At 38.4% G+C, this 25,899-nt stretch overlaps 1 pseudogene; it reads right to left on the bottom strand.

Annotated features, from left to right (window-relative positions):
• LOC128571810 (E3 ubiquitin-protein ligase UHRF1-like) overlaps positions 1-25,899 on the bottom strand; it is a 103,834-nt pseudogene that overhangs the window by 71,003 nt on the left and 6,932 nt on the right.

Below are 25,899 nucleotides of genomic sequence, written 5' to 3' on the forward strand. Positions count from 1 at the left end.
CAAAGAAATGTGACAAATGCAGTTTGAAGTTAGATGAAACTCAAGAAAATTAAGAAGACAATCGGGTATGGCAGTGGAAGAGGGACAGGGGCAGCCAAGGGATGATAAAGAAACCAGGAGAGTAAGAAAATCTGCAGCACATTTCTATTCTAAAGAAAAGAAACATCTCACTTTTTACCTCTGTTTAGATCTGGATCTGAGAATGTAAACAGTACTAAGATTTAAATCTTCCTATAGGCCAAAATCTACTTTTCCACAAACTGTTCCCTCACCTAAGACAGAAACACTTTCTTTCAGCCTTCCTCTCCCTTCCATCCTTCAAAGAAATGAAATGATGTCTAATGTTTTTGATTGACTTCTTTTTAACTTTGACAAAATGAGTCAGAACTGAGGAAGATAAAAATGAAGTCAAATATAAGACCAATTGGACAAATATTTTCCAGAGATTGACAGTTGCTATGGGGCTAGTTGCCCCATCTTCTTGATAAGGCTTCCATAATTGCAGTTTTTTTCATTTTTCACAGGGAATCCAACAAACTCTCTACAAATTGGTGCCATTTATTAACACTCTTCATCTTACCGGGTCAAGGGGAAACCCAAAAGAAGATTATAATTGGCTCCTTTCCTTAAGGAGATGTAAGTCTCAAAACTCTGCATACCTAAGCCCCAGCTAAGATGTTAAAGCATCTCAGAGCTAGTTTACCAAATGAGAAAATTTATAGAAGCTGAGGCAGGAGGATCACTTGAGCCCAGGAATTTGAGGCTGTTGTGAGCTATGATGACACCACTGTACTCTAACTTGGGTGACAGAACAAGATTGTCTTAAGGAAAAAAAAATCCCTTCCAGATATGTTCAGAATTTGCTGATACAAATACAATCCATGGAATCTGTTAGAAATGTAAAACCTTGGACCCTACCCCAAGCCTGAGGAATCAGAATTCTGCATTTTAACAAGATCCCCTATAGATCTGTTTGCTTAAGCCTAAGATTCCCCAAGTATCTTTACTCACAATGTTCAAATTGAATGCAAAACTGTTTAAGATGTTGGATAAGTTAGGAAAAGCCCTAACTGCCTCAAATAGTGCAGAAACAATAAAAAAAAAAAAAAAAAGTGAAGCGTTTCAAAAAGGGCAACGAGTCAAATAAGTACAGGAAGAGAGAAAATGGGGGTTGCAGTTCCTGATAAGCTTGATATGAGTCAAGTGACTGTAACTACAAAAAAAAAGAAAAAGAAAAAAATTGAAAGCAAGCAAACTAGAGCCTGCATTACTGAATGCGAGGTGTCTAGATGAAGTGACAAGAAATATAAAGGCAAAAGGAACACGCTCAGGAGAGAGGGACCAGGATAGTAAAGCTGAAATTGTGTCTTGGGAGAAAAAGACAACGTTGAAGCCTTGGACATGTTAAACCCATTAAAAAAATTGTCATTGAAAAAGCTTAAAAATATAGAGGAATGTCATATGGAAAAAAGAATCTGTGGACAAACATTTAAGAACCATTGGTCAAGATATTTGAGGACCATTCAAACACCAGAGAGTCCTTGTTTATAGATTTTATTGGATCTTCAAAGCATCTTTTGCAAAAACCAACAAGGCAGAGAAGCAGGCAAAATTCTCTTCAAATTACAGTAGAGAAAAATATCATATGATGGAGCCTAGTGTAGAAAGAAGCTATACAGACATGCATTTATCATCTGGGCTCCTATGAAATTCCTACCTTCATAATCATCTCAGAAGAAAAGGGGTTAAAGTGACTCAGGAGAATGATTCTGATTCTTTTGCTTATGATCCAATATGGCCACCATTCGCTTTGTGTGAATTTCCAAGCCTAAAAGATGGCTAGTGGCACTGAGGAGCTAAGATTTTATTTTCATTTAACTTAATTACTTACATAAAACTGATATTGAATTCAGTTATTGGAGAACTTTGAGTATGTTGAGAACAACTTGGGTAAATTAATCTGCTTTTTCAACTGCAAATGCTATAAAATCTAAAATTATTTCCAAAGGCAAGTTAACATCCTAACAGATATGTGTGCAAACAGAAAATGCAAGTCAAATATTAAATATTTACATGAAAAGAGTGCAAACTATTTCAGTATTTTATATTTGTTACATGTTAAAATGATATTTTAAATAATGAGCTAAGTGAAATGCTATTAAATTTATGCTAAACAATATAAATCAGACATAAAAAGAAAAATATTGCATTATCTCACTTATATATAGGATCTTTGAAAAGATCCTACAGAAATAGAGAATAAAACAATAATTACCAAAAGAAGGGTAGAGGGAGAAAATAGGAAGATGCAGACCAAAGAGTTCAAAGTAGCAGATATATAGGAGAACTAAAGCTAATAATATTGTACATAGCCTTGACTTTTGCTATATGAGCAGATTATAGCTGCACTTTCCTACTGGAGGGGGAGTGGGGAATGGGTAACTATGTAAGATGATGGAGATGTCAATTTGTTCCACTATAACAATCGTTTTACTACATATATCTCATAACATCATGTTGTATATCTTGTTTTTCTTGTTTTTGCTTTAGAGGTTTTGTGGGTGAAACTGGGGTCTTGCTCAGTCGCCTAAGCCACCATACCTGGCTAATTATTTTTTTCTTTTCTTTTCTTGTTTTTTTTTTTTTTTTTTCCTTTTTGGTAGAGATGAGGTCTGACTATGTTACTCAGGCTTGTCTTGAACTCTTGGCCTCAAGCAATCCTTTTCCCTCAACCTCCCAAAGTGCTGGGATTACAGGCATGGGCCTGTAATATATACCATGTTATATACCTTAAATATACACAATAAAACCTATTTTTGTGTTATATACCTTAAATATACACAATAAAACCTATTTTTAAAATTAATTCCACCTGTTTCTTTTTACTTTTGTAAGGTGGCTATTCAATTTCTTTAGTTATGTGGCTTACATTAAATTTTTTATTTGAGACAGCGTATTATTTAGGGAGTTTTTTTTAGGTTAAAAAGGAACTAAACCTCTCCATTCTGAGTCTGCCAGTCCTTGACTTTTCTATCAAGCAACCTGACTTTACAAGAAAAGATGTGGGCACTTACCAAACATTCTCCCTCGCCCCCCTTCTTGAATTTAATTGAGTTCTCTCTCAAGTGAGCATATAGCTATTAATCTACTATGAGTTTCAAGTAAATGTATTTTTTTAAGAAACTTAATACCACTACAATGATTGGAAAACTAACATCTTTTCATATACATCAAAAATATATAACAATCAAAATTAAAAAACATGTATCCATATACCAGCTAAAATTGTCTCTTCCATTCACCAATATTATACTCATTCATTATACAAAGAAGCAATGGCCAAGAACGGCAGACCAGAGGGAAATCTAAAGCATAGATGTGAGCCTGTGAAAACCTTCATGGCAAGCTGGTCTAGCTGGCTTGAGAGAAGCCACCTAGAGCTTTTCAGGACAGAGTCTTTCTTTGAACCATGGCTTACAGATATGCACATCACTTCTGTGGGCTCAGGGCCTGGGGAAGTAATGGGGGGTGGGGAATCACAGGAACCCAGAAAGTCCAAGAAATGCACAGTGGTCCCAGGAAACTCGTTCCCCACTGACTCCCACTCAGCGTTCAGCTCTCAGCAGTGGCAACCACATGAGCGGCACACTGAGAGTGCTGGCGTGAATAAAGATTTTTAGCAGGAAGCAAAAAGAAATAAATATATGAAGTCTGAAGTATGTTGACTTGTGTATAGTGTGTTGCGTATCCCAAGGTGACCAGAGGCATCTTTAAAATCCTGCTTTACACCCACCACGTCCTTTTCACCAAAGACTTTCCATAGTGATAGTTTCATAGTCCTGCTTAAGCCAAGTACTTGCAGATAAAATAAATTGGGCTTGGCTTTTTCTTCCAAGTCCTCTTTCTATTTTGGGACAACTACTTTTACCAGTACAATATAGTTGCTCATTGTCCATGCACATGAAGCAAAACAAAACTCCTTCCTTTGGAAATGTGATTTCAAAATTCTAGGACCTCAAATCTTACTAAAATCTGGCTTGGTGCCTGTAGCTCAAGTGGTTAAGGCACCAGCCACATACACCAGAGCTGGCGTGTTCAAACACAGCCCAGGCCTGCCAAACAATGATAACTACAACCAAAAAGTGGCCAAGCATTGTGCCAGGTGCCTGTAGTTCCAGCTACTTGGGAGGCTGAGGCAAGAGAATCACATAAACCCAGGAGTTGGAAGTTGCTGTGAGCTGTGATGCCATAGCACTCTACCTAGGAGGACAGCTTGAGGCTCTGTCTCAAAAAAAAAAAAATCTTACTAAAATCTCCTGGGCACATATTGATGGCTTTAGATCTAAAACAGCAGTTCTCAACCTGTGGGTCACGACCCCTTTGGGGGGTTGAGCAAGCCTTTCACAGGGGTCGCCTAAATACATCCTGCATATCAGATATTTACATTACAATTCATAACAGAAGCAAAATTATAGTTATGAAGTAGCAACGAAAATAATTTTATGGTTAGGGGTCACCACAACATAAGGAACTGTATTAAACGGTCACAGCATTAGGAAGGTTGAGAACCACTAAACTACACTGTATTTTTACTTACATGATCTTGCTTCAACCAACTCTCAAATAGAAATAGTAAGAATAGTCAAAGGAACGGTGGTTTAAAAAAAATTTAAATTAAAATAAACATAGATTTTGCCTAAAATGTCTATAGGTATTTAGGCAGTTATAATAAATAGTTTCTGGCAATTAAATGGGTTAACAAAAAGCAGTTTCTTCACACCAGATAAAACTAAGGGTGTTGTTGTAAATAGGTTATTTTGAATAGAGATTTCCAAGAACTGTCAATCATCTTCAGTTAACAGAAAATTACACCCATATATTCTTAGAAATCTCTCTGTTCTCTCCTCACGGCAAGTATGAGGGTGGAAATGTTCCCCTTTGAGGTGGTGTATATTAAATACATGTGGCTCAATGTGAAATGCTAGGGGATTTTTGCCAATTATGCATATTTTCCCAGGCTGGAGGCACAGATGCTCTTAGAAATATTTTGCAGAGATAAGTAATGGTTGGACTCAGGCTCAGATAATCTTTCTAAATAGTACTCTAAAAGTAGTTTTTATAGAAAAGGGATGATTTTATTGGTAGAAAAAATGACAATCGCCATCTATTTTCTTTATTTTTTTTTTATTAAATCATAGCTGTGTACATTAATGCAATCATGGGTACAATGTGCTGGTTTTATATACAATTTGAAATATTTTCATCAAACTGGTTAACATAGCCTTCACGGCATTTTCTTAGTTATTGTGTTAAGACATTTATATTCTACACTTAGTAAATTTCACATGTACTCTTGTAAGATGCACCTTAACACTGAGGAAATAGAAGTCCAGAGAAGTTAAAAAACGTTCCCAGAGTTACAAAGCAAAGTAATAGTCAACCAAGGACAAATTCTACCTCTTCCAGTCAACCAAAATTATGAATCTGTGGTATATCTTCATCCTTACAACTTAGGTTATCTCTGGTCTTATCATTTTGCTTCTTTGGAACCTGACGTATCCCTTGAACACAGTCTAAGGAAAACTTTACTAAAACTGTATTACCTATGAGCAGTTATTTAGGCTATGCTGTAAATAATCACTATGTTGAGGCTCAGCACCTGTAGCTCAGTAAGTAGGGAGCTGGCCACATACACCGAGGCTAGGGGTTCGAGCCCGGCCCCAGCCTGCTAAACAATGACAACTACAACCAAAAAATAGCCAGGTATTTTGGCGGGCACCTATAGTCCCAGCTACTTGAGAGGCTGAGGTAAGAGAATCACTTAAGCCCAAGAGTTTGAGGTTATTGTGAGCTGTGACGCCACGGCACTCTACCAAGGGTGACATAGTAAGACTCTGTCTAAATAAATTAATTAATTAATTAATTAATCACTATGTTGTGTAATCCTTGGAAGAAGACATTACCACTCCCTTTTTACTGATGACAAAACTAAGATTTAAAGAACTTACATGTGCAGGTTTACCCAGGCAAAAATGATGAGACAAAATCCCAGGCAAAAATGATGAGACTAAATGAAACCTGGTTCAAGTAAACTGTAGAATTAACATTTCAACCCCATCCCACCATCCTTCCCCTAGACTCCTTCAAGTGAGAATATAGAGCTCTGGGGTAACTTCCCAGCAATAGAAATACTCAAACACAGGCTAAGAAATAGACCAGAACTGGTCTTTATATAAACTAGAAAATTACTTTGGTCAATCCAATTAATTGCAACATTACAAAAAGATTATCCAAAAGAACCCATCCAACAATTAAGTGCTTACAATGTCATACAGAGAAAATTGTTAGCAAGTTGTTATTACCCTCGGAGGCAAACCACTCTGAATGAGCCCAAAGTTATCTAAATGATGGTGCAGATCTTCTAAAGGCTTAAGATCTCAAACCAAGTTTATTAGACAGGAATGTGCTTTCTGTACACATATTTGTTTCTAATCCACCTACATTTTTCAGGACTTTGCTCTATCCCTTCCTCTGACTACTGGGTACTTGTGCTATTGACTCTTCAGACTAATGTAATGACTTAATCCCCTCTCTAATTCTGCTGTTATCTGGGATCATACATTACCTAGATTAGAAGGCATCATTTAATGCTTTGGAGCTTCAAACAATATCAAACTGCCTTGTGTAATACAAAAGTAGGCAAGTAAGTAAGCCATACTGACTAGAAATAACTATTCAGGTAACACCTAGCCCATAACTGGTGTTTTGTAAACATTTTAGAGTTGAACCCAAAAATATAAAAATAATTTTGAAAGGAAGATTTCCTCAGGATATGTAGTATATAAAATCCATAATAGATAATTTAACATTGAGTATACTTACATTTAGAATCATAGAAGAAGTTGAAGATCTAGAGGTAGTTACACCTAACGATCAGACTGAGTTCCCGAGAGAAGTTCCCAAGGTCATAAAGTTAATCAGCGGTAAATTTGGGACATGAACCTACAATGCCAGACTCTCAATGCCCTTCCTACAACATTGTCACTTAGAAATATCTTTTTTAAATTAATCACACTTGCAATATGTGGTTATTGAGAAATAGACTTTTAGGTGCATAAATACTTAGGCTTCATATGCAGATGCTTAAAAAAAAGCTGGATTATTTCTAGGCCTGACCTCTGAATACAGAGACCTGGATTCCAGTCTCAGTTTTTAACTAGCCATTTGGTGTCAAGTCACTTTGTCATGCTGGGTATTAGCCTCCTAAACTGTAAAATGACAAGATCAGATATAAGCCTCCCCCCCCAAAAAAAATCAAATATTTGAGCAAAAAAGTTCAAACTGACTTGTACGTAAAAGTTTCAGATGTAGTTTAATGCATTTCATCAGAACCTACGTCTTCCTCTGCCTTGACAGCACTTTCAAGGCTTACGTGTCACAAAATGGCTGCCAGTTGTTCTAGGCCTACAACCTCCCAAATTCAAGTTCCTGGAGTAAAGCAAAATCAACTCTTTTACTGGACAAAATGCCTCTTAGGTCACTTACATCTGTGTTGATTATGTGAGCTCCCATTCATGTCTGTCTTAGCTCATAAAGCTATATGAACTGTTTTAAGGAATCTTTGTATCTCTCTAGGCAGCAGAGGCAGGTATCTATCTGTTACACCACAACAGAGAATACCTGAGAATACCAACAGCACTTCACAATGTGCCCAGTGCTTCACCTCTGCCTTTTGGTAGTTTTCTTCACGTACTCTATTTTCCTGTGTCATTTTGCCTTTGTCCAAACATTTTCCTCCATCTGGAAATGCCCTTAATCTTCCTTGTCTCTCTAGAAAATGCTTATTCATTGACCCAAGTATTACTTTCCTTGGAAAAGCTTCCCTGATTACATTCCTCCCTCTCTAGTGAAATTGACCATTCAGTATATGCAGACCTTCCTACCTGCCTCTACCACACTGCATGTACCATTGCATAATATTCACTTGTTTACACGTCTTCTCCAAGGGGACTACTGATGGTTAGAGTGCAGGAACCACGTCTAATTCATCTTTATGTACCCAGGGCCAGATATGGTATCTACAACAGCAGTCATTCAATAAATTTAAATGAATTAATTAATAAACTCTAGTTCCTCCAAGCTGGAACATTACTGACTCCCATACTATCACCTATAATTACAATTTAAAATAATGCGTCTTTCTCTCATATTCTATTCCAACATCTGGCAGCAACGAATGATTTATTTTCTTGAAGTACAGGTGATCTTTCTTTCAACCACTGTCTGGAAAAAGTATTCATTTGGAGTTCATAAAATGAGTGATATTCACCACTATTAAATATGAAGCACTAGAGAATATGCTTTCCACAGAGCAGAACAGTGGTTGTCACAATTAGGGAGGGGAAAAAGCAGCGAGGATGAGGAGAGGTTAGTTGGTAAGTACAAAGTTATAATTAAATAGGAAGAATAAATTCTGGTGTTATAATGCACAGTAGGTGACCATGGTTACCAGTAGCTTCTGTATACTAAAAATAGCTAGAAGAGAGGCTTTTGAATATTGTCACCACAAAGAAATAATAAATGCATGAGGTGATGAATACAGTGACTACCCTGATTGGATCATTGTACAATATAGCAATGTATCAAAACATCAAATCGTACCCCATAAATATGTATAACTATAATATGTCAATTATAATAAATAAAAAGAAAGCAAAAGAAAAATATGCTTTCCAATACCTATACAATCATATACATATATATGATTTATATATACAAGTTTAGACAATTAAGTTTGCTAACTTATCTGGAAAAAGTGCTATACACTTCATTGCAGGATATCACTATTGTCACCACATGGCCAAGGGGAGTACTTCAAAGGGGACAATAGTGATACTCAGCAATGAGGTTTGTAGTACTTTTTCTAGGATGAGTTTGAAAACTTCATTGTCAGACCACGTATATATGTGTATGTGTACGTACTAATTGTTTTCCTAAGATTTCTTTCATGAGAATACTGGAATACTCTTAATTTGTTGAATGATATTGATATACCTCAGCTATGATTTGAGAAAAAATTATCAGTGGACTTTAGAATTTGTTTATCAAAATATTCTTAACAGTCTATGGGTTTACCAGAGGTTATGCCAGAAGAATACAAGGTGCACAATCTACTCAGAGAGCTGCAGAACAAAGGTAGGATTATCACACTCTGTGTCCTACCTGTCTCCTAACTCATTATTTTCACACAGGAAAAATAAAATGTAAAGGTTGTTTCTGAAAAATTCTCAAAAGGAAAAAGAAATATAACATGCAATGATGAAAGGCCAACCATTTCCCTAGTCATTGTTCTGGAAACATCTACAGATACCATCAAGGAAAATCCCCAGAACAAGGGTCCTTGGGATCATTCCCACAACTCATTGTAGCCCAGGGGCCCTGCTAAGCTGCACTGCTCACCTGGATGTGGCAGCAACTATTACTTGTAAGAGCTCATTTAAGAGGTTGACTACAAGGTTACTGCCAGTCTTGCTTAAAACCAAGGAGCTTAGTAGAAAATAGTACCCAAGCCTGATGTTTCATTTGTGTGATTCACTGTTCATGACTTAGGGAAAACTAACAAACAAAGAGATTCAGAAAGCATGTATCCATGTTTATTAAAAGAGCTCATTCAGTACCGCAATCGTATTGTTACTGCCATTGTAAAGCCACTTGCAGACCATACACTATGCCACTGGAAAAATAGTCCAACAGAAGCCTCTTCAAAGTAACACCCTTATACCCTGCCACAGAAACCACACATTATAGATCCCTCCGATGAACCACACTCTCTCTCTCAAACCCAGGTTTGGTGCATACTGTCCCATCTGCCTGAGATAACCTTCTCCCACCCACTGCCTCCCTCATCCTTCAATTTCTCCTAGTCAAATCTTATTTTCTCTTTAGCTCACAATTCCCCAGCGACACTTACCATGATTCCTGGATTGGATTGCACCCTCTTGCATTCTGAGTTTTTCCTTCTCTAACACTCATCACCCTGGAAGTCATTTGCTCAATGTTTGCCTTCCCAGATGATTGAAAATTTCCTGAGGTTCAAGGTCCTTTCTCCTGTTCACAGTTGTGAACAAGGGTGCAGGAATGTAAAGTAGTCTTATTAAACTTGAAAGAAAAGAAGAGAAAGTTTCCTATACTTATACAAATAGGGGGAGAGGGAGATGTCTACAAAAGAAAGGAGAAGTAAGGACACAAATAACATTTACATTATATATAGGCCCCCCTTACGCGTCAGGCGCTGCACTACGATGGTTCAGGGTCACAAAGTCCAAGAACTCACGATGCTTACTTAGTAAATTAGTGTTGTCATTTTATTTGAGTCAGAAAACCAAAAGTTGATGAAACAAGATGGGTACATTCCAAAAATGCACAAAGGAAGTGAGAGAAAGACAAATTGGAGAGAAAAGACATACTTTGAATACTCTGTCAAACTCATAGATTCCTTTTGTCATCTCCACCTGAACCCTATTGTACAGTCTGCTTTGGGATATGTGTTTTGTAGCTGCATGGAATATACATGCCTACTCCTTAGATTTATGAGAACATTCTGGGTTCTTTGCCTTGCACATCATTGTATTCTTCCACAAAAGAGTTCAATCAATAAATGTTTAGAAACCGCTGTTACGTGGCCACCATTATGCTAATGACTAAAGGCTGTATACTTTGAAAGAAATGTTTATTCTACGTTCATAACTCATCCACATCCTTCCTAGACTCATAGCTGCTTGTGTGTGTGTGTGATTGTTCTTCTTATTTTCCCTTAAGTCAGCACTCTGTGATGGTAATAACACATTTTGGTGCTGAGTTAGGTGAGAAAGCTATTTGCTTGTATGAGTCAGCCCTACTCATGTTCTATGAAACATCATTTATTTACCATCCTATCCTCATTCTGACCACATCACCTTGGCAGCACCACTGAGCACTGAAGATGAGAGTGATTAAATCCAATCCCCTGAATAAAAGATACAATATCCTAGATCTTTTTTCTTCTGGTTAAGAAAAACTAGGCTAGTCTGCATCTGAATATTAGAAACTGTGCAGTTCTACAAAGAACACTCATATTTTAAATTCTCACTGGCCAACAAAAAGAAAAGGAGGATGATCAAAAAGTTGTTTATTCTTGATGATCAGGATTTTCCTAACAGAAGCTGGTTCTGGAGAGAGGAGCTGTAACAAAAGTCTCCTCCTCCTAAATCTTTTGCTTTTATAGGATGCCTCATAAAGTTTGAAACGACATGATAAAGGATTAGCATAGTGTTTTGGAAAAGCCAGAAAAGTAGCATTACCAAAGCAGAAAATGTAAATTAAAAAAGTATTTTAAACAAGATAATGTTTGCCTAGTAGATTTCAGCTCTTCATCACCAGCTGGTGCTAATCCTAGACATGTAAAGAAAACTTGCATGTGATTCAAATGGATAAAATCACAGAGATGAAGAGAATTCAGTATGAGCTATTAGAGAAAGTAGGCACTAGGGTTAATCACCTTTCCCAGAAAACATGTAAAGCTTCAAACAAAATCCATGATAGTTCAAAGAACTTCTGTGTCCTGGGGATGCTCCTGAGATAAGAGTTTCTATCTAAAGTCAAAAAGTATCCATTATATCCAGAATAAAGAGATGGGGGGAGATGTACAAAGAAATGCTGAATAGAAAGAGAGTATGTCACAGTAGGTTATAAACCGAATGTGTAAAGAAAACATAAAGGATAGTTTTTTCCTCCAAAGACTGAATCACACTTTCTAAAAATAATGTAATACACTTCCTAATAGCTGGCCAGTGTTAGGGTCCTGCCCTAAACAACTGATGTAGTTATATCCCATTACTCCAAGGGATGTAGTTTGTGCAGAAAAACAGTCTCCATGTCCCAGGCCATGAAAAGAAAAAAAAAATCGATGTCAATAGAAAAGTGTTGATAGAACAAAGCTATCAAACTACTTTAACAAAAAATTTATTTCACAACAGAAGCTTTCTTTCCCTTTCCAAGAAAATCTAACATCTAAAAACTCAATAAAAGTCTGTTAAATTTCAAAGGAGATAAGGAGTATTAATAAAGGAATGCCTTTTTGTTGTTCTTAGAACCATGTATGCCTCTCTTCAGGAAAGTCTAAATAACTTTGGACATTGTAAAACTGCAATTCTCAGAGTCTAGTGGTTACCTTCTTGTTGAATTATCGAGGGAAACTTAGAAAACTAGACCAAATTGGCAATCTTCGCTCAGGGCTCGTCTGTCAGCTCGTAAATGAGCTAGGAGCCGAAGACTGGAAAGAGGAAGCTGGTGGGTGGCCTAGATGGGAGCCTGGACTTTATAATAGAAAAACACAGAGATGTAGTTTCTGGCCAGGAGAAGCTACTGAGGGAAGTGCTCAAACTGCAGGGAATGATGCCAGTCCACATCAAGACTACATAATCATGACAGAGAACCGGCCCAGGTGCCAACTTAACTCCATAAATAAGGACTCTGGGCTTTGTTAAGGGGAAGCTCTAATTATCCTGGGGGATGTGTTACAGATGCAGTGAAGAGCACAAAGAGAAAGACATCAAAGGTGTGGATAACAATAAAAACCAGCACATATACACACACATATAGTAATTTACAGTTGTTAAAGTGCTTTCCCAGAAATGATTTTGTCAAATTCTTCACAGCTCTAAGAATGGAAAAAAGGCAGGTATTTTATCAACATCATTGCTCTACCCATGTCTTAGGTTTATTGTTAGGCTAGAAAAGGGATGTTGAATGAAAACTACCCTGTGTGGCCGCTCAGCACATCTTGAGACCTCCCTGGGGAGAGCAGGCCTGACCCCTCCACTCCGCACATAGGAGGTGGCCTGTGTCCAGACCTTGCACAGCCCTAGTCCCCACAGAGTGAGCCCACCCACACATCTGAGCCAGGCTCCAACTCAGACCTTCAGACTTCTTTGTCACAGAATGACTCACTCCACCTTTGGAATGTTTGTGGTCAATTAATTCCAATTAAGGCTTCCATTGCTATAATCCCCATATGCTAAAGAAAGTCAGCTCACCTCCCTTGTTCTCAAACTCCCTGTTGTTCTGTCCTTCCTCTGTTTTGCTTCTCCTCTCTTCTAACCACGACATCTTATGGATCCCCCCCAACCCCAATAAGCTCAACATTTCCTCCCCACATTAGGCTGTGTTTTGGTGTATGTCATCTACCATAGAACTAAGTAAGAGTGGGGATGACAATTCATTGGCTCCTTAACCCCACTTTGGAACCACAACACTTCCACCTTGGTACTCACACAGTATGCTGTGTGTAGTACCACTTCACAGTGTAGTCCACATCTATGCTTCTATCATCAGATGTACCTCCTGGCACATTCTTCAAGACAAAAGCAATCCTCTTCTCCCCTCAACTCCACCTTCCACCATTATTCTAGAAAACTTTAGTGTTTTTATGGACAATCCACCCAATACCCTCAATATACTGTTCCTTGACGGCAATACACAGTGACAGATCTCCAACTAACATTCACCCTTCTCCACTTTCAGGATATATCCTGAACCTTATCACCACCAAGAATGACTCCACACCCACTAGCTGTGAACATCCCACTCTTTGCCTCAGCTGCCACCTCTAGCCCCCACCAATGCTCTCAGAGCCTTCATTTGCACACTCTGCCCTTCAGACTCTTTGAATCCTCCAGCTCCTGAGTCTTCATTTCCTACAGTCAACAGCCTTTCCCAGAACAGACTATAAGTAGCTGACATCTGAACTTGTCTCTCCCCAACACCCTCAAATCCACTCATATCTTTCTCCACATCGCACTAACTTGGCAAACTCCCAGGGTAGGATCAATGCTGTCTCGGCACCTACAAGGCTGAACTTTCCTAAGTAAATTGTTAATACCATTTAGACTATTATCACAATAAACATGTGGTCTCTGATTTTAGGATTTCAATAAACCTCCACAATCCTTTGACTCGAGCAACTTTATTTCCAGCTCTCCTAGGTAAGCATTTTAAATCTATGTATCTCCATGAAGGAACCCCACCAAAGCCCTCCCCAATTACTTTAAGCAGACAACATAATTTTCTTTTTCATTAAAAAAAAAAAAAAACTGAGATCAGGCATAGTGGGTCATGCCTATAATCCCAGAGATTTAAGAGGCTAAAATGGGATGACTGCTTAAGCCCAGGAGATAGAGGCTGCAGTGAGTTGTGATAACACCTCTGCCCTCCACCCTGGATAACGGAGTAAGGTCCTGCCTCTTTAAAGAAAAAAAAATCAGGGGAATGCGCCATCATGAAAGGGAACTTTTTCTGAAGAACCTCAACCTTCTCTGTAAGACCATTAAATGAGAAAGTTTTCAGAGCTCACCCTAGGCTTTCTTCTCTCTTCAGTTTCAGGGGTATACTTCATCTGCTCCCATAGCAGATTAACCCCTGCTTCAATTAACCCCTGTACTAAGGATTTTTGAGTCTCTGTTATCCTTACAGACCTTTCCCCTAAGCACTATGAAAACTTCACCTAAAGATTTCCCCGTACATGGAGAGAAAGTATCTCAAAACCACATACTCAACATTGTGCGTGCTCTCTCTCTTTCTATATATATTTTTTTCTTCCCTCTCTCGCTCTCTCTCACACACACACACGCACACGCACACGCACACACACATTGCTTCTCTTACCTCCCCTCAGGAAAATGCCACCCAGTTACTTGAGATAAAAACCTGATAATTATCCTTGTCTCCTCCCTCTGCCTCACCCATTTCATCAACACTATTTACTAATATTATATCTTAACTTTCTCTCGTCTAATTTCTCTTCCCTGTTCAAATAAAGGACAACCCTGTTTAAATAAGGAAACTAAAGCAGGGAGAGGTTAAAAAATTATACCATGCCACACAACTTGTAAGTGGTAAACAGGTCTATAAAGTATAAATGAAAGAAAATTGAGTTTGTTTACTTACTGTCCTCCCTTTTGGCTAGTAAAGGAAAGATGTCTTCAGATATCTAGATTCTTGTTATGACAGTTCCAAAAATGGGAGGCCTGGGGAAGGAATTCCAGACTTAGGGCCTACGTCTGTGATGATCGTTGGAGTGTTTGCCAAATCCTTCCGTTCTCTGCCAAACCTGGTTAGGGGTGGCCATCTGGCTAGCTCTGGCTAATCAGTTGCAAGGAAAAGAAATGTGTTTCACTTCCAAACAGACATTAATTACCAGTATAAGACTGTCCAAAGCTTTTTACTTTTAAACTTAGGGTATAGTGACAAAATGTAGCTGTTTGTTCAGCCTGGGTTCCTAAGTGACTTCAGTGAGCAGGGCCCATGACTGAAAATAATACTTTGTTTTTTTTAAACCACTGAGATTTTGAGATTGTTTATTATCACAGCATAACCTAGTTTATTCTGACCAGTTCAACCTCTTTCTTTCTGTTTACATTTGGGCTTATGTGATACTCTTACTGTCGAATTCAGAAAAAAACAAAGATCCAAATGTGGCCATTTGAATGTTTCCAATAATTCTATTATAATTCTATTTGTCCTACATTGGGTTCATGTTTTTCTTTGTTTTCTCTCTTTACATTCCTGGCATCAAGGAAGGTGTTCATGGGGGGAACCAAGAAGAAATGAACATAAGAATGAGGGGAAAAAAGTGAATGGCAACTTTATCAGCACCCCCCAAATCATGCTACCTTGGACAGAACCTGAGATGAGACCATGAAGCCTATGGAGAGGCAATGCAGGTAGGATCTACGCTCGACAGAAACTATCTCTATGTTCCTCCTGACGATGCTCTGCTTCAAACTATTCATGGGCTTGACTATGTCCAGGAGGCCCATTTTCACCATATAAACCCAGCCATCCTTTATTTCCTCGCTTTCACCCATACAGCAATATTCATAGTTCCCGTTCACTTTCTCATCATTTTGCTTTTACTCCTATCATTCTTCGGCACTGGAATGCCTTCTCACCTATCAAAATCCTATCTATCATGCAAGACCCAGCAAGAATGCCATTGGGATTTGTGCATTGTGATGCCTTTCCTGACTGTGCAACAAAACTATGCTCTCTTCCTCCATGATATCTGATGGCCCATTGCATACCAAATTTTATAATTTTATTCTGCCTTGTACTATAACTATATGCCTTCCTTCTTCATTCTCCCTGTATTCCAACTGAACTACATTGCAAGCCCCCAACCACTCATGACATAGCAGTGTCTGGAATGCAGAAGATGTTCAATAAAATCTCCCACTGAATAAAATTCAAAAATACAGAACTCAAGCCAGGAAAAATATCTTCAAAGGACACTCGTTTATCACTTTAGATTTCTGTTTGCTTGCATACAGCTCACAATCTGTACCCAAGCCCAGGAATTATTTACACATTTCTGGTTCTCTGTAGAAAAAGAGCAGGAGTGATCATTTCCAGAAAATAAAGTGTTTTATAAGTCATTTAAAAAAAAAAAAGACTATGGCAGAAAAACAAAACAAAACAAAAAGAACAGGAGAAAGCTGGCAAAGTTCCTGCCACATGCTTTGGCTAAATATGTCCTGAACTAATGACCATTTTCAGAACCACTTATGCTAATCTTTCCCCCAGATCTTAGGTATGAAAATAGCAAGCTGCAAAAGCCTCATGGGTGAAACAACCTTTGTGATCCCTGAACTTCAAACTAAGAATCTTCAAAGACTGTCCTAATTCAAGCCTTGGGTTAGAAGCCACACAGAAGAATACTTGAAAATTGCAAACAGTGGATTGTAAATGTTGTCATTACAAAAAATAGCAAGCATGTGAGGATATAGGTATGTTATCTAGTTTGATTTAACCATTTAACAATGTGTATATATATATATAAAAACATCACATCATGCACCATAAATACATACAATTTCTATTTGTCAATTATACGTTAATGAAAAATAAAATACATTTATAAAAAATAAAGTGGCAGGGGCACCTGTAATAAATATAAGTCTAATCTTTAAAAATGTCAGTCAGCAGAGCAGAAAGAGCACAGGCTTTTGTGTAGGACAGGCCTGGATTAGACTCTCAATTCCATCATACGATATCTAGGTATTCCTGCACAAATTTCTTTGCCTTTCTGGGCCTCGATTTTTCTCACTAGAAAATAAAAAGAGCAATAACTCCTTTTAATAATACTAAATTACTACAAAATTAAGTGGCACAAAGTAGGATTATAACCAGTTACAGTTATTTGTTTTTGACAAATCCTAAGAAATTGTTTGTGGTCTTTTAAGCACCGCCTAGTGATGATTCATGAAGTTTAGTTTAGCCATAGATACTATTTACCAAGCACCTCCTGTGTGCTTTAGATTTGCAGGTCAGTGTCACAGTGATTGAGAGCATATACTCTGCTGTCAAACTGCAGGGACTCGCAGTCCAGCCCCGTCACATAGTAGCTGTACGACCTGGGGAAATTACTTAACTTCTCTCCTTATGTCTGGCATCTTAGTCCATTTGTGTTGCTCTAAATGAATTCCTGAGGCTGGGTCATTTATAAAGAAAAGAGGTTTATTTGGCTCCCAGTTCTACAGGCTGTATAGGCATGGTGCCAGCATCTAGCTCTGGTGAGAGCATCAGGCTACCTCTACTCATGGTGGAAGAAGAGCAGAACCAGCACATGCGGAAGTCACACAGTGAACGGGGATGCATCAGAGAGATGGGGGAGATGCCAGATGCTTTAACAACCAGCTCTCAAAGGAACCAAAAGAGTGAGAACAAACTCATTACCCTGAGGACTGCACCAAGCCATGTATGAGGGATCTGCCCCCATGAGCCATACACATCCCATTAGGCCCCACCTTTGACAGTGGGGATCAAATTTTAACATGAGATTTGGAAGGATCAAACAAACCAAACCATAGCATCTTGTTTTTTCACCTATAAAATAGAAATGATAATAGTGCCTATCTCATAGGATTATCATAAGAATTAAATGGTACAGTGCTGATAAATGGTTTATCACCAGCATAGAGCATGTGCACAATAAATGCTACCCAATGTTATGATTTATCATTTCCATTTTACAATTAGAAACCTCAGCCTCAAAGAAGGGAAGTAAATTATTCCTGGTTACAAAGGTAGGCATGTTTTTTTTTTTTTGTTTTGTTTTGTTTTTTTTGTAGAGACAGAGTCTCACTGTACCGCCCTCCGGTAGAGTGCCGTGGCGTCACACGGCTCACAGCAACCTCTAACTCTTAGGCTTACGCGATTCTCTTGCCTCAGCCTCCCCAGCAGCTGGGACTACAGGCGCCCGCCACAACGCCCGGCTATTTTTTGGTTGCAGTTTGGCCGGGGCTGGGTTTGAACCCACCACCCTCGGCTTATGGGGCCAGCGCCCTACTCACTGAGCCACAGGCGCCGCCCAACAAAGGTAGGCATGTTTTAACTTTCTTTTCAAATCCAGAGCTGCCTGATGCCAAAGCCTGTGCTTATTTACTAAACCATCTCCTATACATGTACTAGGTAAAAATCCTTACTTTTTCTTTTGGCTGCTATGACAATTAGCTAAGGACAGTTTATAAGACATCAGGGAGAGACTAAGCAATAAAATTCATCAGGTCTAAGATGAATATATGTTACTTTTTTTCTTCTTTATATTCTCCATACCAGTATACTATATTTCCATTGGAAGATATAGTAATAGGGAAAGTCTTGAATATTCTTGTTTCAAAGATCGGCACTTGCTTGCATTCTCATACTGTGGAGCAGGAAAGTGGTAGAAAGCAGTTACCTGAAATGTAGTTCTGACTAAATGTTGGAGGAAAAGGGAAAATAAAGGGAGGCGGGGGGAAGTTGCCAATAATAAACATAGTGAGGGTCAAAACTTTACAAACCATAGAGAATTTCCACAGGCCTAATAATCAATGTGAATTATTTGCCAAGCTGCTGGGTACAGTGTGCTGTAAAACAGCGTGGGGCTTATGTCAAAAATGGTAAGTTTTAGGGTTTTCCTTTTCCCCTCTTGTGTCTTGCACTGTGTAACATCCCAATTATCTTCCAAAACTAAGCATTTTCATGGTCGATGGAAATTTAGAGACATTAGAAACATAATCTCAAACTTTTGTTTGAAAGTTGAGAGGATGGGAGGCCAAGGCAAGTGGATCGTCTGAGCTCAGGAATTTGAGACTGGCTTGAGCAAGAGCGGAACCCTGTCTTTAAAAATAGCTGGGCTTTGTGGCAGGTGCCTGTAGTCCTAGCTAGTCAGGAGGCTGAGGCAAGAGAAGAGCTTGAGTCCAAGAGTTTGAGGTTGCTGTGAGTTTTGACACCATGACACTCAACTCCAGGGTGATAAAGTGAGACTCTGTCTCAAAAAAAAAAAAAAGTTCAGATCTTTCTGGATATTTGTTCATAGACAAATAGCCTATGATAAAAAATATACATTCTGTTTAGGTTCGTATTTCAGATCCACCACATATTAATTGTGTGATCATCCAAGTTGTTTTGCATTAAGATTCTTACTTCCTACACACATCCACGCTTTCAGAGCTAGAAAACATTATGAGAGTGCAAGGTTATGACTACTCTAAATATATAACGAAAGACTACATAAGTATAAATAACCAACCTAAACTCCCTTTGCCTCTAACATTTTCTCACAACACTAAAAAGTCCAGGAACTTTCTTTTCTGAATGGAGGCGCCAGTTCAACCACACTCTGGAAGGTACTGGTTTCATGAAGTACAATGTGGAACCAACAGAATAAAAGGGCAGTGTGAGGGAAAGCAACAGCATGGGGTTTTGTGGCCAATAGATTTAGGTGCTCATACAAGAACCTAGGAGAGGGAAACCCCCCCAAAATTAATCATTTTATTTTGTGTTACAGAACTCAATTTAGGTTAACAAAACATTTGTCAACAAAGGAGATAGGAGAATGGCAGCATTCACTTGCTCTGGACTGAATAAACAAATGTGGGATTTGTGGGTTAACTAATGTCCTGGGATAAACCAGGCAGTCAGCCAAGTTCTTGGAGTTTGGATGAAAAGATAGCAATTCCACACTTCTGTTCATGGAAAGTGCTCCCTGGGACTACTGATGCCCATAAGGGCAGCCTGAGCCCTCAGTTTGCCTTAAAGATTCACCCTTGTTCAGCCACAGGGAATTCTCAATGCTTTTGTAACTGAAAACTTAAATCAAGTGATAGAAGTTGAATTCCGTTTTCTTCAGAAGTGTTAGATTTATTTGTCATCAATATACTTTTAGAAACCATATTATCAGTTTCCCATTTTAAATACTATTACCCTAAAAATATACAGTTAAGCTACTAAAATGTGACTCTGATTCTCCCTTCCCATCTGTTCATTCATTTATTAAGTGCCTACTGTATTCAGGGATCATGTACGGCTGTGTGGATTAAACCGTGACTAAGACAAACAGTTCATTCCCTCAGGAAGTCCGCAGAACAGGCTTAATAATTTCATGGGCACTGAAAATAGTAATAAAATGCTTATAATTTTATTTTTTGGTCTGAAAAAACTATTAAAGTCTGTAATATTTTGGTGGGAGAGTCAATAAGTCTTTCAATTAAGGCTACAATATAAGCTTGTAATGAAGTCAGAAATAAGAATAAGGGATTTCCTTGTATCTGGCCACCAGGGTTCCCCACCATGTTATGAAGACCACAGTTAACATTTAAGCACAGACTAAAGTAGATTTTCTTACAAACTTCAGCTGGTGAAATGTTAAGGGCTGTTTCAAAGGATCTTAACGAACTCAAAAAAATTTTCCCAGAAGCAGCTGATGCAATCTCCTCTAATAAGGCCGGTTTGTCTATCCAGATGAAAAACATACACAGTATGAAGACTAAAAACAAAATCCCAGGAATGTTTCAATGTGAGTACAATATAATTTGGAAGGAGAAACTTCACTGTAATAACGGACATAAAGGAAGCCGTTTACAGGTCGCCACAGAAATCCCCCAACCTTCCTTGAAATTTAGGGTCTTCTCAAGTAGTATTTACCTATACCAAGCTTTCATAATTCCCATATGAAGACCTGATCTCTATGACTTATTAACCTTCCAAAGTCCCAGGGAAGGCTGCCAAACTGCAAATGCAGAGAATTAGTTTTAAGAGGTGTTCTATGTACCTGACTTAAGAGGAAAATTCAGGTAGATGAGCAAAGATTTTAAGCATGCACTTTCAAAAATTGTAAACTTTCAAGGAATCTGAGGTTCATGAAATCATCAAATAAATACCTAGTGTAACATATTTATGTCATTCTTGAAAGCATTATTAACTCTTCAGGAATAAAGGATTGCAAAAGCCAGTTTTGGAAAAGGAGCTTACCTCCAGCTTAGTTACTGCTGAAGAGGAAAGAATTGGAAGAAAAAGTTATAGGCAAGTTGAAAAAGAAGAGCTATTTGGGTTTTTAAAATAGGGATAGATTGCGATTGGATGGTAAGCAAGTAGCAGAAGTCATAAAACCTCACTTTCCAAAACCACCCCGGGCTTGGTGTGCCTCTGAAAGGAGCAAGATGAAGTGCCCAGCCCACAAACCAGCGGAAGGCCTGCACAGGAAGAGGAGAGGAAAATTCAGTGCCGAGGACCCTGCAACAGGATGAAGCCAGTCCATGTGAGGTTCATAAAAACCAAGCAGACAATACGCGCATCCAAGTGTTTCCTTGTGTCATTAACTCAAGACCACATTCTACTTTCAAACACCACAGAACCACGATGAAAAGGCTGCAAAAATGGGGGCCATTTTTTAAAACGTCCCTTTGCTGTGTGCTTGTCAGTGACGATCAGACTCCTCCTTGAACACCGTGCAGGCAAACACTGTATTCCCAGGTTAACTATTTGAAGGGTGGTATCAGATTTCCCAGCATAATTAGATAAGCAGTTTGGCTTGACAAGTAGCATGAAATAGCATAAAGAGCTTCCCTAGACAGTGCAGTGAAATCAGGTGCCAAAAGCCTGGGGTGGTTGTTAGAATATGGTTACCGCCTCCAGTTCTCGTAGTACAGACTCTTTCTTCACCACCAGAACACGGCTACAGCAGAACCCAGCCAAAGCAATCACAGCTCCCTTAGGAGGCACTCATGGAGAACTCTTGCTAAACACCCCTACTGTTTGCAAAGTAACTAGACAGAGCAGTGACAGAAATTCCTGTTGTCAATTAAGAAGAAATCACCCAGCGGGATGTTAACTTTAAACTGGATTTCAGCCATGCTGCTTCAAAATACTCCTCTCCTTTGGTTACCTTTCCCCTGAGATTTCTTTGGCAGCCAAGTTACAGCACATTTCGCTTCCATAGTTATCAGAGCAGTACAGAGGATGAAAAATTGGAAAGGGGTCAGAAAACCCTAGTTCTATCCCTAACCAACTGCAAGGCCTTTGACCATGAACTCTGTGTTCCCTCTTCCTTTAATTGTAAAATAGGATAATGTAAAACTTAGCTCCCATGGTTATATGAGAGATATATGCTATAGAGAGATAAATGCTATAGAAGATAAGTTGTTATACGTGTGTGTATTTGTGTACAGTATATAAGTATATTCTTTAATGTTTTCTAAATACACAAAAATGGAAGGTAGAATTGGCAATTACCTGTTTAAGTGATGTGGATAATCTGGATATTTTAGAACAAAAATGCATCCACTGGTTTGAGGGGAAAAGACATCATCTACACTGTTCAGACCGTTTCTCATCATCAAGTCTTAGCCACAGATTGTAGCAAAACTAACTTTTGTGACTGCTAGGAAGAAAGAGAAAATATTTTGAGGGAAAAAAAAGAACAAATAGCTACTGAGTATTAAATGTTTATTATGTGTAGGCCCATTTATGAAGCACTTTGCAGACATTATAATGCTTCCTCTTCATTACAATCTTGTGACTTATGTACCATTTAACAGCATTTTACACAATGCATTAATTGTGTAAACAAACTTACTGCTGGAACTAAGATTCAAACTCAGGTCTGTCTTACTTCAGGGCCTTTGAAGTTAGTCAGAGCCATACTAGGTCTCTGAAGAAAGGCATTTTCCTCTTCTTCGCAGAGTGTAGCATCTTACTCTGCTGTTAAAAGTTGGCCCTTGTGCTCCAGCTGCTGTGTGAGCCAGTCCTGTGCGGCCCCCTGTGTAAGAGCAGATGATTACCAAAGGGTGACGTGGAAGAAGCAGTGTGAGGGAAGGATTCTAAAAGCAGAGCGCAAAAGAAGCTTCATGAGGAAAACACCTTTGGGACTTACATTCTGTTTTAAAGGACTGCATTTCTTTGGAAAATGCCGCAGAGGTTTGTGTTCAGGCAGAACAGGAAGAACTTTCCTTACACTCTCCAGACATTCTGTTTAGACTGAAACTACTCTTTAGATGTGGCAAAGAGCTGTTCAGGAACTTTTATTCAATGAGGGTTCATGTCTACAGCATTGCTTTTGCTTTTTTTTTTTAATTAATTATTTATTTATTTTTATTCATTTATTTATTTATGTATTTATTTATTTGAGACTGAGTCTCACTATGTTGCCCTCCATAAGTGCTGTGGCATCACAGCTCACAGCCACCTCAAACTCTTGGGCTTAAGCGATTCTCTTGCCTCAGCCTCCGAAGTAGCTGGGACTACAGGCACCCGCCACAACACTCGGCTATTTTGTTCTTGTTGTTGTTGTTGCAGTTGTCCTTGTTTAGCAGGCCCAGGCCAGGCTCGAATCCTCTAGCCTCAGTGTATGTGGCCAGCACCCAACTCACTGAGCTACGGGCGCTGAGCTTAAACCATTGTTTTTTCCTGTGCTCCACCTGTTATGTCAGATGGTTTTTTAGAGTTAGATACATTCCAAATAGATCTCTTTGGTTTCGTTCTAGAGAGCAGTACTGACTCGGGAAAGGTTTCTTTTCTTTCTTTTTTTTGCAGTTTTTGGCCAGGGCTGGGTTTGAACCCGCCACCTGTGGCATATGGGGCCAGCGCCCTAACCCTTTGAGCCACAGGTGCCGCCCATCGGGAAAGATTTCTAATATGTTTTGCAATAATGCTTCAACCTTAAAAGACATAGCATATTTGCTTAGTCTTTAGATATTATTTAGAAACTGGAAATGATATAAATAATAAAATTTTATAATTGAGATTTTTATAAAATTTTATATTTGAGAGTACTAATAGCTGAATAGCTAAATTTTATAAAATTTTATAATTGAGAGTACTAATAGCTGAATAGCTAAAATCTGTTGAAACCTTACAGAAAGGCAAGTGGGATGCAATACCTGTCATATGAATTATTTCATTCCAGTGTTACAATATTCCTATGAGATAAGTAGTATTATGTATTCCATTTTCAAATTAAAATACTAAGTTTGTCATCAAATAGTTCTCATTGTCAAAATAACCAACAAAATGATAAGAGTACATACCTGTGGCAAAAGTAATGGAAAATTTTTACATATCCACCCCTCATTAGCTTTTCCACTTCTTCAATACTCTCCCAAATATCTTATTCTGCCACACAAAGTGGTTATAAATCCATTACACCTACTTTTCCTCTAGCATGGATTGGTGATTCCTTATATCTCACAAAATTATTAAAAAAAAAGACATACCATTAAAAAAGGAATCAAAAATATTTAACTTAAAAGGACCTGGAAATGAACTATGACTCCAAGTATATATGAAAATGTATAAAATCAATGCAATTCAGTGGAAATTATTCCCTTGGAGTTATGCAAAAGAGAAAGCGAAAGTAAGAATTTGTTGAGAACTGCAGGATCAGGAGAGAGGCCTGCATGATGGGAGCTCTGGCTGGTATGAGCACTTTGGCTGGCTTTCTCTAGAGCCCACCTCAGCTGAGAGATTTCATACCAGCATCAAACAGAGATATCACTTCTACTGCTCACTGCCTGAATTAGGACAGAAAGACATTCACAGAAAGACAGTGACAAGCTGGTTATTGACAACATTCAGCTTTAAAATATAACAATTATTTAGTCACTAGGGCTTCCAACTCAGTATTCTCTCACCCAGTGTCTAATCGCAGCAAAGTTTAGGAAAGAGTTACATAGTTCTACATTCTTTTTTATTAATTAGCTATGAGAACAATTAAGTTTGCAAACTCATCCTAGAAAAAGTGCTAATACCTCACTGCTAAACATCACTACAGTCACCTTCGAAGTACTTCCCTTGCAAAGTTACACAGTGGTGGCCAGTGCCTAGTTAGTCCACCCTTCAAAGCAATTTTGGATGCTTCTTCAGGAATGGCCGTCAAAGCTGTCATGGTACAAGGTTTACAACTAAGTTTATAAACTCATTCTAGAAAAGGTGCTTTGAAGGGTGGCCTAAGCACCCCTAAAGGGGAGTACTTTGAAGGTGACTAGTAATATTAAGCAATGATTTGTGTAGCACTGTTTCTAGGAGGAGTTTGCAAACTTAATTTTCCCAGTTTAAATGTTTCACTATATATATATAACATCTTCATAAAATGATGTACGGAATTTTATACAGCAACATGAACTTGAACCATAAGAATCATAATAATAATAACATATGAAAAAGATGCCTGCATTTGTATATGTTTCCTTCCTCAATCTAAGAGACCATCCATAATGATTGGATAAAGAAAATGTGGTATAAATATACCACAGAATACTTCTCAGCCATCAAAAAAGAATGAAATCCTGTCTTTTGTAGCAACATGGAGAGAACTGGGAGCCACTATCTTAATTGAAATAACTTAGAAACAGAAAGTCAAATACCACACGTTGTCCCTTAATAATGTGTACACATGGACACAGAGACTGGAATAATGGACAGTGGAGACTCAGAAGGGCTGGAGAGGAATGTAGGATGAGAAATTTCCTAATGTGTACTATATCCACTAATCAAGTGATGGTTACACAAAAAGCCCAGCCTTTACCATTACATAATACATCCGTGTAA

The sequence above is a fragment of the Nycticebus coucang genome, chromosome 2, assembly GCF_027406575.1.
Source record: "Nycticebus coucang isolate mNycCou1 chromosome 2, mNycCou1.pri, whole genome shotgun sequence".
NCBI classification, from domain to species: domain Eukaryota; kingdom Metazoa; phylum Chordata; class Mammalia; order Primates; family Lorisidae; genus Nycticebus; species Nycticebus coucang.